Raw genomic sequence first — 16,400 nt, 5'->3', positions numbered from 1 at the left:
AATGCATATGTGCTAACTTTATTATATTAGTGACAGGATAATTACACTTACATGTATCAACAGTCAGTACTGCTAGTATTTAGACCTATGTTTAACATTTATACTACTTTTTCACAACACCATTTGCATTTATTTTTATATCTGGACTTCATAATTGAAATGTTATGTTGTTTAAACATTTTTAGAATTAATGAAGCAAATTAAAACGTCCAGTTTGATATGAGCGGTATTGCAGGATACACTGGAATGATTGTTCCTTCTTGAATAAATAAAATTGTGCATTAAAATTCCTTGAACGTCCTACGAAATATTAAAGGTTTGTCATTTATCAACTTTAGAATGATATTTTTCAATGAATTTATAACTGTAAATGTCACGGTACCAAGTGCATTAATGACTCCTATTTTAGGAAAATACATTAAATCTAGCCACGAAAGCAAAAGCTAATATGAGCCACGCCATGAGAAATCCAGCATAGTGCCTTTGCGACCAGCATGGATCCAGACCAGCCTACGCATCCGCGCAGTCTGGTCAGGATCCATGCTGTCGCTAACAGTTTCTATAATACCGTGTTCACACTAGCAGAACGGTTTTAATTTTATTAGGCACTAATTGGCTCTAATTGGTATTTGACATTCAAAACCCATCAAAATATAATCTAGTTTGCGTCCACACTTGGCAAAGAAATGTGGTTTAAATATATACATGTAATGTTGGAAGTTAACAAATATATCGCAATAAGCAAAAAGGTTACAAAGAATTGAGGCTAACAGAAACAAGAAGGGGTCATCAATATTTAAACATCTGTGTTCATCTAAGAATTTCTGTTCATTCCATTGATTGTCCATTTTGAGCGTCAGCCATATCGCAATTTAATGTTTTTATTTCAACAACAGTCCAATTACTTTTGCCAGCCACAGCATCAAGTGTTTGATACAAAAGAGAAACACATGGTATTCTTCCTCCAAGAGGTAAGATCTGTGGATTTGGGATTGTAAAACCAGTTATAACCCGCATTTGCGTTCACATTTGTAAAATAATGTAGCATTACTTTTTAATGTAGTATTAAAACCACCTCGCGAGGTAGTTTTAATGCTACATTACAGAAATCACTTGACCTTTAAAAAATTCATGTTTTACACCACATATAGTGTGGATGCAAACGAGTTTAAAAAATAAACCCAAGTTAATGTAGGATTAAAAACGTAGTCTGAACACGGTATTATTGCCATAGGCTTTGAAAGCGACCAGCATGGATCCTGACCAGACTGCGCGAATGCGCAGGCTGGTCTGGATCCATGCTGGTCGCAAACCCGCTATGTTGGTTTTCTCATGGCACGGCTTTATATTTAAGTTGATTAATTTACCACTTATGTGTAAGCAGATGTGTGCTTTGTTATGTCACCTACTGACAATTTACAAATTCTAGATCCATAAATGTATTGTACCGGCAAGACATAATATCGTCCATTATTAATGTAAATAAAACGTGCATAAATTACCTGTTTTGTGAAGACTTGCACTTTGAAAGAAAACATTCATAAATGATGTGGCTAAATCTGAGCATGACATTCTGCGTTATTGTGGCTAATTTCGTGCTGGACAACTTGCATTCTCTGGCTAACTCGCAGCAAGAAGAACTTGCATACTTTTGTTATTATTCATCTATAAATTCCTCCATGTAGTGAGCAATCAATTAGTAATTGCTTTGCAACAGACATTAAAATGCTAAAATCTGCAAGTAATAGAAACAATACAGATAAACAAAAGAATTTAGATATTAAGGGGCCAATCATTTGATATTCTTGTGAGTGGGAGAGTCGGGTTGGGAGTTTTTGTCTGATTTTTTTGGATTTGCTTGAAAGCAAAGTCTGGCTTCAAAACCACTGAAAAAAATCTGGCTCCAAGTCTAATTAAAAAAAGTAATAAAGACAAACAAACGTATAAGTTTAATAGATAAATCATACAAGTATGTTTCTGGCTGGTAGAAAAATTGAACCATTTGTTGAAAAATGATGAACAGTGACAATGACATTCTGCGTTATTGTGGCTAATTTCGTGCTGGACAACTTGCATTCTCTGGCTAACTCGCAGCAAAAAACTTGCATACTTTTGCTATTATTCATCTATAAATTCCTCCATGTAGTGAGCAATCAATTAGTAATTGTTTTGCAACAGACATTAAAATGCTAAAATCTGCAAGTAATAGAAACAATACAGATAAACAAAAGAATTTAGATATTAAGGGGCCAATCATTTGATATTCTTGCGAGTGGGAGAGTCGGGTTGAGATTTTTTTGTCTGTTTTTTATTTTTGGATTTGCTTGAAAGCAAAGTCTGGCTTCAAAATCACTGAAAAAATCTGGCTCCAAGTCTAATTAAAAAAAGTAATAAAGCCAAACAAACGTATAAGTTTAATAGATAAATCATACAAGTATGTTTCTGGCTGGTAGAAAAATTGAACCATTTGCTAACAGAAATATACGATTGTGGTGACAATTATGAAAACTGACTTTTACTTTTAATCCCATACTTGAGACTTATATTTAGCTGTTTCACGCATATAAGCAAATTACCGAATATTTATTGTGATTATTAGTTTTTGAATAACGAAAGTATAGCAAAAATATTTTGGATAATAAAAGAAATTACCTTTTGTTTACTCTGGAAAAAAAAAAAACGCACTTTGGCCTTCAAGGTCTAAAAAGTGCCCCGACTTTCAAAGAAAGGACAAGAAAAGTCCCCCATCCAAACCCAACCCCACTGCTTGAAGTTCAAATGGTTGACTTTCAAAAATTAAAAATAAAAATAACTCGCAAATTTATCCCTGTCAGCTGTTGTTGGCTAAAATTCTATTTTTTCCCACAAATTTGCTCGAGACCGATAAAAACGTTTAGATACAAAAAAGTATATACACTAAAATAAACATAGGTTTCGATCAAGTTTTTAAGTTGGAAAGCTTCATGCCAGAGTGAACGATGTGTCATAATTGATATGTTATAGTTCAGTGGTAATATTTGACATTTTCAATACAAAATTATAGTGCTCAACTGTCGTTACCTTTCATAAATTATGAGTGCATTTGTTGAAAAATGATGAACAGTTACATGTAATAATTGATCATTATTACTGTACCAACAAAGTCATGCAATAAAAATGTTGCTGTATATATTCTCCCGCTCGTTTATTTTTATTTTTTAAATTTTATGACAGATACACCTTTTAAAGGCTATGTATTTTATAGAACTGAAGTACGACAAAACTTGCCATATCACAGAGAAAAAGACAGCTGACTTATTCTATTCACCATACAATAGGTAAGTGATATGCATTATAGTTTCCTAGTAGTCGTTCTCACTTTCACTCACGATTTCTAAAGCTTGTTTTTATTTTTGTATTTCATTTCATAGCCTGAATGTTGGAAATATTATATTTAAATAGAGAGCGACTGTATTGCGTCAAACAATTATGTCACAAAATAATGTATGCATACGCAGCATTTTCAGAATTGAAATTGAAACATACTTCTACTATTTAAGTTCACTTGTTAAAATTCTATATTTAGTATCTATAACAATAAATCAATTTTATGTGCAAGTAGTGCCATTTAAAGAAACAGCGATTGTGTCGTTTCAGCATCGCACTGTCTGTGCGATATCATTTGATGACATTATAGCCCCAGCTGTTGCAAAAGTTGAAGATTTATTGAATGCATAGAATAATGTATGCAAAACTGAGTGCAAATACTTTTGAAAGCAAGGGCATGAATCCAACAGCAGGACAAACGCAGCCTACCAGGAGAGAAATCGTGCAGATATATATGTACTGATGTGCACATGATTTACAATTAAAAATAAACAAACAAGACCAGGTAAAAGAATTAATCAATAAGGAAAAAGACAAATAAATCAACACATAGAAGGACTACATGTGGGTTAAAACGGTTTATGGTGCGCATCAAACCTCACTCTTAACCCAAATACCCGCCCCTCCTAATCCCTAATCCTCGATCGTGTTCCGAAGTCACAGGAAGTTATATAAGGAAGCTGAGAGTAACATACAAAATATTAACATAACTTGTTGGTAAAATCAAATTCAGCTCTTTCTTTATATTCTGTTTTTTTTTTCTCAGAGCGTGAGTTTTCTCTCTTATTTTTTAGCTCTGCAAAATTATCTCTGTGTAGTTTTTACACATTCCTTTTATGTTAATTATACAATTAAACTAACTGTGAATTAGATTTTTTTAATTTTAGAAAAAAAAAAACGAAAGATACAGATTTTGGAAAAAAAAAATATTAAAAGCAAGAAATGAAAGCTCTACAGAATTACAGATGAACTTTATACAGTTTACGTACCTAGTGTAACTTTATTTCAGTTTATCAAAATTCACCAACTAAATCACTCCATGGAATTGAATGTTACACAATTAACCACTCACGGCTTCTCAACAATTGTAACTGCCTTTTAAATTTATAATAATCATATAGATGTAACGTAATTATTCAAATGATGGATCATTTTCGTCCGGTCTGGTGAGCGAAGGTTGTTCTTTATCAAAACCAAGCCTCACAGGTCGTCCGTCATCTTAATTTTATATAAAAGAAATACTTGCATCTCATCTTGTAAAAATAGAACTGAGTTGTTTTGCAAAGTATCAATAATTGTTGTTAAAGGTCAATGTTATTTTTGACATCACTGTATAAAGATATTGTTCCGGACAACAACTTGCGTTTACTGCAAGGTCGCATTTTACATAATTCAAATATCACGTCACATCGTTTATGTCTTTTTGTAATCGGCGTATTAATTAACATTTACCTTTGGCAAATGAATAAAATAAATGTGTAATTTAAGGCAAAAAATGTGTGATGAATCGTGACGATCAATTAGTCACGAAAACCAAACGCTGCTCATGAAACTGGTAGGATTGGTGGATACAGAATGCTCAAGTGAAAGCAACCGACAATTTCAAATGCTTAAAGCGTCTCGTTCATACATTTTTAGACAAAAATAGTCTTTCACTTAAAAGCTATTAAATATTGAAAGAAGTGATCAGTGGTACTAACGTATTGTCGTTTGAATTGTGCAAGCTATTCTTATAAACAACCAAGAATATTGCACAGAAGTGAGTTAACCGTTGCAACGCTTTTGACATAATTGAAAACATCAAATTTCTTCTCGTTTTCTTTTACAAATATCTAAGAGTTATTTTCACATACTTCATCATTTTTCAGTGTTATATATACGTTTTTTGGACTTGGTGGAAATGAATATGTTGAAAACTTTCTTCAATCTGTGTGCGGGTAGCTTTAGTTTAACATTGTATAAAAGACAGAATTAACAATTAAAGCAAAACTGAGAGCAAAAGACGTGTTAATAAAAAAGTGAAATATTATAATACATATTCGATATTTTTGTTATGCATCTTAAAAGAGACACCTTTGTGTTAAACAAGCATGAAATGTCAGATATACTATACATTCACTCACATAGAAAAGTCCTAACGTTTCAAAACTTTAAACGCAAAATACATATTTCGTACTTATTATATTTTTAGGTGTTAAGGTATCAATAAACTAATGTTTGAAGGTGTTGAATAGTATTCTGTATGTATTTCATGTTCGTTGAGCTTACTGTTTTATGTGTTCAGTAAAATGCGGTCATTTTTATCGTCCAGGCATCACGCATTATAAGCGTTTATCAAATGTTCGATTGAATATCATTGATTACAGAATTTGTTTCTGTCCTCAAACACTGTTCCACCAACATCTCAAACTTGCGCATTTCTCAAAGAGACTTCATGTGAAAGAAAATCATTATGACATATTTACATTCTCCATATTCGTTCCATTGAAAACTGTATCAACCATATTACATATGTGACTGTCGGAATAATTTGTATATCTGATATATTGATAACGTAACATATAAGCACGGATAGTATTTGACCCCCTTTTCATGGTGTCATTGCTATAATTATTGTTGAATTGCTGTTTATAATAGGGTTTGAGTCATTTCTGGCTAATTTGGGGTCATTATGTTGATAGCTGGATCCCAGCACACACTATGTCATATACAACAGTTAAATGGAACCAGATATTTGTTAGAGCTACTCGTTGTAAAATACTATGTATAAATTTGGACCAATCAGAGACAAGTTCTATAAATAGCACGTCTGTTGAGGTATAAATAAGTAGATGGATGACAGAGAGAGCATTCTGGTGATGGATTACAGAGAGAGTATTTTCTTCTCTAACCCGCCAGTGAGTGCACGTCTCGAGAAAGCACAGGGCATTGACAGAACTAGGTCATTGGCATTTTTCTCTCAATGTCCTGACTGAAGCTGGCGGGAGTGGCCCTAAAAGGGACTATTTGTGACAAGGAGCTATGTAGGCTGACGGCTTGCTGTTCAGACGGCCTGCAGAATACAGACGGCATGCAGAGAAGCCCCCGAGCTCAAAATCCACGCTCAACGTGCGAGGGGGGGGGGGGGGGGAGCGGGGAGGGGCACAACACCCGCAGCGGAGGAGCGGCGGCGGATACCAGCGACGACAACAGCAGCTTGCAGCACTTACCGCCCTTTTAAGGGCGCCTTCGAGCAACCACGTCTATTTACGGGTCTGTGTCGTTAAGGTCTCAATGGCCGTGACAGTGATTCACTTTTGGCATCAAAATTATTTATCTTTGGCATATACTCTACGGAAATTGTGTAGAGGTAAATTTTCACCACTTTGGCATCAAAAACCATCTTTAACGGCATGCCTGGTGACATGCCGGGGGTCCGTACTCTTACATAGCTTAATGCTATACTGTGCCTGAAAGGGCGGATGGACCCTAATTAAACTTAATAAGACAGACAGACAGAGAGAGAGCATTCGGTATCCAGCGATAGAAGAAGACACATCGGGGATTCAGCTAATAATTTATCCCAGTACCTTGATAAGGAAGTTATTCCAACTACTATGTCAGAGCGAATACATTATTAAAAAGAAGACGTTTGAAGTTCATAAACTAAAGAAGAGTTGCAGAATTTCAAGAAGGTTTCGAGCTATAGGGCCAGTGCACAGAAGTTTTACGTTAAGGGTAGTTGAATGCTATAGACGATAGCAAATATAGGTTAAGCATCGGAAAGCTGAGACAGAGACCCAGAGTTTGGTAATCTACTGAAATAGTAGGAGAGTTTCTGCTTATAAAGGCTTCAGCGTTATTGGCGAAGTACAGCCAAGGCATCGGGGATATACCTATATGGTACTTGAAAGCTACATACGATAGCATATAGGCGCTGAGCATTCCAGGAGTCAGGGCATTCATATAGAATTGTAACTTTAATTAAGAGTACAGAGGCCGAGCATCTATGCGATAGGACTCGTATGCTGTTGATTCAAAGACATTGTCTGACGGGAACTTCAACAAAAAGACCAGTTAAGTATAGAGTCTCCAGCCTATAGGAGTTTGAGCATATGGTTATTAATTGAAGATTGTTAGTTTGAAATATTTAGTGATTTGCCTGATCCTTGAAATTATTTAGCTCCTAATAAGAAATCATTTAGGCAAGGTAGCCAGAGGAAAATTCTATATAAGAGATATTTGGTCTTATCAGCTATACGTTTTAACAAAGGACATTCTATTCCGTTTGTCAGCAAGTCTAAGACATAGTCACCTTAGCGATTGGACCCATTTCATTGTTCAAGATACTAAAGGCGTAGGCACTTCCCTGGGTCATACAACACGTATCCTGACAATGATAACGTGCCGCTGTTTTGATGACGCCCGCGTGTATTCAGGGAAAACGTTCCTTAAATGACGTTGCATTTGTTCTATCTGGTGAGCTGAATGACCGGTGGTAAAATAAATCGATAAATACAACAATATGTGTGCAATTTATAAAGTATAGAAAGGAAATATAATATAAATATCAAACAGGAATATTTACGAGTTCATGCGAAATGGGCGACAGGATATTTACCATTCATCATTAGCACCATTCATAGATTTACCGTTCATATTCTGTTGTTCATTTCACATGAACACCGAAAAAAGTAATTTCATTTTTTTAAATGAGCGTTGCATTGAGAAGTGAATATCTAGACTGAGTGTACGTGATAGGCTTGCTATGAAGATGCATTAAGGAAGTGCAACACCATATTCAATATTCAATTCCGCATTTGTAACCCTACGTAAATTATGTTACAACTTAGTTGTTATTAAGCGATATTAGGTCATCCTACTGACACCACAGCAATAACTCACAAATCAATTAATTAAAATTAATTTACTCAGTGACGAGTATCAACCATAATAAAACAATTACAGACATAGGTTAAGACATTTTACCATACATTCAATTACTAACAACGATCTGAATGAACATATCTTATGATAAAGGACCTTCAAAATGTAAGAGCAAACACACTATAGACGTGACACTTTTTAAATAGGATTGGTTGCTTTTACAATGATGTTGGCAACCGGAAATATCTTGACATGCATATTCATCAACTGCAACGTCCACTTTTCTAAGTAACGCTTAAACAGATATTTTTTTCAGTGGTTATTAAGAGATGAAAATTATAAAACCTCAAGACATTACGTGCTTCACGATTTGAATCAACACATGCTTTTATTCGATTTGCAAGATTATATGAGACGCACCATGAGAAAACCAACATCCGCGCATCCATGCTGTTCGCTTTCAAAGCCTATTTGAATTAGAGAAACATTTGGCGAACAACATGGATCCTGACCTGACTGCGACCATAGAAATAGAATACAGACACAACATACATAATAGAAATAGGAACAGCACAAAATTGGCTCGGAACTCCACCACTGCAAAACCACCACTGAAGTGTTTCTTTACCCGCCCAACATATTCCGAAATTACAAGATAATATATTCTTGCCTACCTAGTGGTGAAAGTATACATTTATCCGAGCACGCGCCGGGGATAGATATTCCTGTCTTTCCCGAGGGAAAAACCTTGTCTAAAATAGCGTGCACTAAGGTGACGTCACATAGTACTGGTACTGTTCTGACATCATAAACTTTATAAATAATGTCAGGAAATACCCAAATCTATTTGTCTCCATGATCTATTTTGAACGTGATAGGCAAGAAAAACGATCTAACATGTCTGCCTGTGTAAGACAGCTGTTTTCCTAACCCTCGGGACAGCATGGATAAAAAACCTCGCTAACGCTCGGTTTTCCATTCCACACTGTCCCTCGGGTAGGGAAAACCCCGTCTTACACAGGCAGGCATGTAAGATCATTATAATAAACAAACCTCTAACAGAGATCACATAAACACATTATTAAGTAGAAAAAGTGGAAAACCACAGGTCGCCACACACGACATAAACGAAAAAAAATACGAAAAAAGCTCGGTTTGTTTGAGCTTGTCCATGGTGAAAATGCAAGCTATCGTCTATTTAGCCCGGGGTTGAGCAGAACTCGGAATTTACACATGTTATAAGTACCAGAATAAAATTTAGAGACAACCGTAGCTGCATTCATACGGTGATACACATTGAACCGAGTGCAATTCCATGAAAACTGGCGTATGTTAAGACACTAAAAGCATGTTAAGCTGTAAAAGTCCAATCGCTATGGAACCAGAAACGTTTGTTCTCACTGGCTATGCACAAACCAGAAAACCAACAGAAACACCAATAATGGCATGAGAAACAAGACAAAGGAAAGTTATCAGACTTGTTCATCTCTTGAGCTAATTGTCATAGCTGGCATAGTTTCCGTTTTCTCGTAAATCGTTAGACAGCCATTATATAAATTCCACTTTCTTGAAAAGAGCACTAGTATCGTATGATAGATTGAACTTTGTAAAGTTTGAACCAACAACCTTCGTATTGTTCTGGCAACACCTTTACCACTTGACTGCCTCTCTCTCTCTCTGAACCCCTCCACAGAGCCCTGGCTTACGTTTATAATCACACACGTTTCTAAAGCGCAGTGATTTACTGCAAATACCCGAAAAATGCAAATAGTCATTTATACACAAATTTGCTACAGAGGAATATATAATGCAGACATAAAAGGAAGTCATACCAATAGATTTAGATGTAAATCTTTGAAAGTAAATTTATAAACAATGTCTCTTTAAAGTAACTGATGTCTCCTTAAAATAACTGTTGTTGGATTTAACGTCTCACCGACACATTATTTCATTACGAGCGGGCACCTGGGTAGAACCACCGACCTTCCGTAAGCCAGCTGGATGGCTTTCTCACATGAAGAATTCAACGCCCCGAGTGAGGCTCGAACCCACATCGATGAGGGGCAAGTGATTTGAAGTCAGCGACCTTAATCACTCGGCCACGGAGGCCCCTTTAAAATAACTGAGATACAGTTATCCTACATAAGCCTTTTGAACAAGTGTTTTTATCTAAGGTTCCAAATCGGCCTGTGTAGGTTAGAGTTTAAAAAACACACCTCTGCATCTCTGTATAGCCGATGGAGATCATTCAACACGGGCAAAATGACTATTGCAGGCCGTCCTAGTTATAACCATAGCAACATAAACAAGTAATCAGTTTATAATAGTTAAATACAAATCTGCATGCTATCTTCATCTTTTCACACATTATTTCTCACTCTGTTTTAAACTTCAATAAACAGTAAATATCTGATTACGTCCCTTTTAGTACGTATCTTGAGAAATAGGTGTATGTTTGGGTAAATTTGTATATTTGTCAATATCAAATGGTTGTTGGTCCATGTCAGTGATATGTTATCCATGTTTAGATCATAAAAACATTACTATAAAGATAAAATTCAATTTAAAGGAAAAACTTTTTTTCAAGACATTTTTACTCGCCACCCCCCCCCCTTTTTAAATTGTTTTAAAAACATGTTCCATGGCAGATAGAGCATTTCTCCTCTTGTAGGATTTGGGGTACCTCAAAGTAATTTCTGCAAAATTTCGTTATTTCTTCACAAATGGGAACATCTTTGCCATTTTTTGTTCCCTATCTTACCCGCTATACTACTGGTATCATAAGTAATTTTACTGGTTGTAGGTGCAGATGGGAATATCCTACCTCGATGGTAACTGTTTAGGCGGTAACGAGGCTCCCTGCCGAGTTACCGCCTAAACAGTTACCCGAGAGCCGGATATTTCCATCTGCACCTATAACCAGTGACTGAATCTTTTTTTTTGCATACCGATTTCAAGAAATAATAATAAAAATAAGATCAATCGAACGGCTTTCTTTTTGGAACTATTTCTTATAGCAGTGTATTTAAACAAAGCGCGGGAAACCAACGTCCGTAAACAGGAAAGACGTCATGACGTTTCAAAACAAATAACAACGTTTAGTTCCGGTTTTGTTTTATCAATTGCAGCGGAACGTTATGAATTTTTGATAAAATAACGTGGTTTGGATCGAGAAATATACTATCAGGAACGACTAGGAACTGTCAATGTATTGAATTTCTATTCCGATTTTTAAATAAAATATAACTTACTACATAAATCTTCTACATATATGTAGTTCGTAATACGTCATTTACAGCACGAGAGTTATCTTACGATTTTTCCAGCACCGCTAAAAATACCGGAAATCCCCGTCTGGTATGCAAGAAATCCGCTTCCGGCACTACATTTGCTACAATTATAATAAGAATTCAATGAAAATAAATATTCTAATTATGGTTATTATTATGCCAAATCTTTTTAATTAGGTAATATGAAAGGTATGCATTACCGAATTTAATTTATTCCGGTTTAATTGTGTTCTCGAAATATGATTATATATCTTATCATGATAAATCAGATATTAAGCTCTAAAATGCAGCAAATAATTAAGTTAACGTGAATTGTGCAAGGGAAATATCCATTCTATTTAGACTATGCTAATTAAGTAATTGCGCAAATATCGTGCCAATTAAGTATGATATTCAGACACGATATGCTTTAGATCTAGATAAAATAATGTGTTGCTTAGAACAATGATAAACTATCGCAGTAAACTGTTAGTTATATAATTGCAAACGATATTTCAAACTTATTTATGAAATGGTAATAAGAAACGTTTGGATATCACAAGGAATACAAGGGACAAGATACATATGCGCATATAGGACTAATAATGACAAGTGGTTTAATAATGATTGTAGAAAGCAAGTAAACATTTAAGTGTAGTGCAAAAATACAAAAAAAAAAAAAAACAACAAAAAAACAAAAAACAAAACTTACAGGTTAGAAGGGTATAAGACAGTTATATATAAAACTTTTATCGATAATTATTGTAAGACAGACATTGCAAAAAAACCCAATCAAATCTATGAGACGAGCAAACCAAAACATCAAAACAATTTCTGGAAGATTTTGCACGGGAAAATAAAAACTAGACAATACGCCACGATAAAAGATCTTATTGACCACATTCGAAATATAAATGAAAATTGCAGTTGATGTTGAAAATGTGACGATAAATCATGATAATTAAGACATATTAATGAATAGATAAAACTGTTAAAATGGCAAATGCGTAAAGAATATTAAAGCTAGTGTGATTGATGAAAATGTAAATGAGTACATAAAAATGTATTACCAAAAAACTATACAAACTTTGTGACTGTTGTTGTAATTTCTGAAATGTGAACTTTTGGGAAAATTATCGATGGAAATAAAGGTAACACTTGTGATCTCGTAAACTCTCGTTACTTTTAAGCAAATTAAACATATTCTGGAATTCTAAATAAAAGACTACAGGAATGCACAACTGATTATTATATCATCATTAAATATCAAGCACGCTTTCGAAAAGGTTATACAACAACAGATGTCAGGTTTGCTCTATCGCCTCTTACTGAGATTTTTCACAATAGCAAGAACACTATTATTTGTGAATGTATTGACTAAAACCACAATGTCCAAGATTGAGAAATGGCCTATGATACAAACTAATAAGAGAAATACAAATGACAAATGTTTGCAAACCGTCCAAAATATGTATCATCGTGCTGAGTCATGTATTTTTCGAATGGAAACTTTTTTGATGTCATCAGTAGTAATGTAGGTGTTATACAAAGTGAACATATCACCTTTGCTATTCTCAGTATACATATTTGACCTGAATAATTATTTTACATATAAGGTAAATTTGATAGGAGTCACGTGTAATTATGCAACTGTAGAAAATGTTGTTGTGAATTATTTGTAGAGGTCTCGAATCATCAATAAATATATATGCACCATACTGTGGTGAATGGAAACTCCAGCTAAATGTCTCAAAGAAAATATACATTTTTTCGTAAAGGTAGACCAAAGGCCTGTGATCCGTATCAAACATGTTCAGTATATAAACTACTTAGGTGTTCTTTTAATAGAAATGGTTCGTTTTATGAAGTAAAGTCACAGGATTTATGTCTTACTATGTATTTGAAAAAAAAATTGTTTTCGATGATTTTCAAATCTATTCTTTTGTATGGCTGTAAAATTTGAGGCTTTGGAAATTTCGAGGTTATTGAACTAGTTCAGCTCCAATGTTTGAAGCAAATTTTGCAAAGCTCAACACCACATCTTTCTGTTTATGGTGACACTAGAACGGTGCCAAGTAACATTGACATCAAAGGAATGACCATATTCTTTTGGTCTTAACTTGAAAAGTCAGAGCGTAGGTAACAATCCTCTGATAACTACAGTATTTTGATTGAAAATTTAACTTTCTTTCAAACGTATCATTGTTGAAATGGTTGAGACATATACAAGGCATATTTCTATAGAATGTGGTATGCTTGACATATGGTAATAGCATGAATGAATATGGTTATTTAGTACCGTAAAGCAACGATCGACAAATTTGTTTCTGAATTACTGGTACTTTAAATTGAATATTCTAGTAACTGAAGATTTATAAATTGTTCAAACATGAATTCAAATTTGAAAATTATTGACTCGAAATGGATCAGAAATTTCTGCATTAAAAAGCCGGAAAAGTGGACAATAACGCAAAACTGCCGTTTCAAGCATATTCTTCCATATTAAAGAGTAGATGGTATAACACGTTTGCCTTGATTAAAGGCTATAGTCATTATCTACATTTAAAAAATTTTTGGCCACTGACAATGGTAATTTTGTAATATTATGGTACGTATTAGGGTCCGAAATTGGCAAAAATACCCTGTAACAACTCTGGGTAGCTTACTTTGGTCTACAATCTCTGCCAGAAAGATGCTTTTGTATGCAGTGTTTGCATGTCATTTTATAGGTGACATGTACAAAAACAACTTAGCAAAAATATTTGAGCAGTTTAGAAACACAAAAACATTATTCTACGAATTAATGGTTACCGTTTCGGGCGTGTAATCTTTACAAGTGTATATCACAAAACACGCTAGGTTTATGAAAAGTTTGACAAACGTTATATAAATAGATAATGCCACCAAGACATAACTGACGAGAACGATATGCATTTGAGACGTTAATTATGACGTAGTAAATGCGGTAAATATTTCCCATGCGCAGAATTTATTTCCGGTTTATTCAAACCGCAAAAACTAATTCATGCTTTTCTCGAAGGTCGCAGAAATAAAAAGCGCAGAAATAAACTAGGCCCATTTTAGGACGAAACCGTAGAATTATTTGCCCGCAGAATTAACTCGCTATACGGTAGTAGGTTTCTGTCTATGTTGATAAATCAGAACTACTGATGTAGAATTTTGAAATCATGACCATTAAAATAGAAATTTTTCGAATAACTTGATGTAGAAGACATGATCAACAGATGCAACTCCGTTTATTACTTTATCAGGTCATGTTAAAGCCAATGCAAGCACACTTCGAAGGTTTAGAGCCAAAAGTGGTTCAAATGTACATAAATAACTAAGCACTAAGAACAGTCTTCTGTCAACCCTCGACTTGTTATTGAGTGATATCAAAATTGTTATTGAGCGCTATTGTTTCACAGCGTTGACATCATATTAATAAATTATAAATAAATTAATTAACTTCATGAAGGCAGCCAGATATCTTAAAGCTCTGTCACGACAATTGCTGAACAAGGTTAGAAATATCAAGTAGTGTTACAAAAAACGTGGCTATAAAACAAAACATTTTCTGAATTATTTATTCATTTACGTCAAAGCAATCTAAATTGCAAGCTCATTCTAAGTAAAAATTTTGAATTTATAGGTAAGTATATGGACCTAGAAGCTATCTTTAAAGTGTACAAACTACAAACCATACCTCTGGTGAAATGCCTTCGTTATGAAATAAAACATCGAAAAAAGTAAATACTCATTTGAATAATAAGACAGAACGGTTATCACCTCATTTGAAATAAAAACATATCCATTTTGTGAAAGAAAAATGTGCGCAGTTTATGGCCATTTCTTGTAGTTAGGAGCAAACATTTAACGGATATTCTCACCTCAAAATATCAAAAGAGTCGCAAATACATTTGAAACAAGCAAATTCGATGAATTGGTATCCCCCGCCGAAAGGGCTTGAGGTGAGGAATGGTAAAAAAATATTTCTGGCAAAAAGTTAAGGATGTTATTAAGAAGCAAATAATTTCATTAGTCAAAATCATTTTAACAGAAAATGAAGGCTTTTTTGGGTGTGTTGGGAGGGGGGGGGGGGGGCAACGGAGAGGTGGGGCAGTGGGTGTGACCGGGTGAGGATACAAAATTTCACCTGCTGATTATAAATATTGATGGAAAATTAAAAATGAAAAAAAAACTGGGTTGGGGATGGGGACGCATGATCGGGGTGGTGGACAAGACCGAGTGGAGAGTGAGGTGGGGGAATGGTACACCTCTGCATGCTGATAAATATTCTTGGAAGGTTTGAAAAAAAAATAAAAAGGAATGATATATTTTTTTTGGTGTGTGGGGGAGGGGTGAGAGGTGGAGGGTGTGTGACCAAGGCAAGGTGGGGACCCAGTGTGGGTACAAAACTTCACATGTTTATACTAAATGTTCATGGAAAAGAATGAAAGAAGTTTAATGAAATTCTACCAATGGGTTGGTTTGTTATGTACAAATCTGTAGATTTTTAAACAATTAAAGGGCAATAACTCTAAGGAAAATTGATCTATTGAAAAAAAAATGACCGGCATCATCGAAGTATGTTGGTTCATATTTATTTCAAGTTTCATGAAATTCTACCAGCTTGTTACAGAGAAATGGCTGCAGATGTAGATTTTTCATTAAATCAAGGGCAATAACTCTAAGGGAAATTGACCAATCCGATAAACAATTTGATGGGCATCATCGCAGTATGCTGGTGCATGTTTATGTCAAGTTTTATGAAATTCTACCTGATAGTTACTGAGAAATGGCTGCGAACGGACATTTTTGGGCATGTTTCATTAAATCAAAGGCAATAACTCTAAGGGAAATTGACCAATAAAAAAAAAAACAAAACAAAACAAAAAA

The 16,400-nt window shown here is 34.7% G+C and overlaps 1 protein-coding gene across 4 annotated transcripts in view; it reads right to left on the bottom strand.

The window, feature by feature from the left end:
* LOC123556674 (SCO-spondin-like) overlaps window positions 1-16,400 on the bottom strand; it is a 103,947-nt gene that overhangs the window by 72,604 nt on the left and 14,943 nt on the right. For 3 of the 4 annotated variants that reach the window (XM_053542933.1, XM_053542935.1, XM_053542936.1), the window contains exon 1: window positions 4,356-4,503. The exons of the other annotated variant lie outside the window; for it this stretch is intronic. The gene's annotated coding sequence lies outside the window, so the exon portion shown is untranslated. Of the gene's footprint in view, window positions 1-4,355; window positions 4,504-16,400 lie in introns of those variants that run through there. 4 annotated transcript variants of the gene reach the window in all.

The sequence above is a fragment of the Mercenaria mercenaria genome, chromosome 5 (genome assembly GCF_021730395.1).
Source record: "Mercenaria mercenaria strain notata chromosome 5, MADL_Memer_1, whole genome shotgun sequence".
NCBI lineage: Eukaryota > Metazoa > Mollusca > Bivalvia > Venerida > Veneridae > Mercenaria > Mercenaria mercenaria.
Note: the sequence above shows the minus strand (reverse complement) of the source record. Positions and strands in the feature narration are given on the sequence as shown.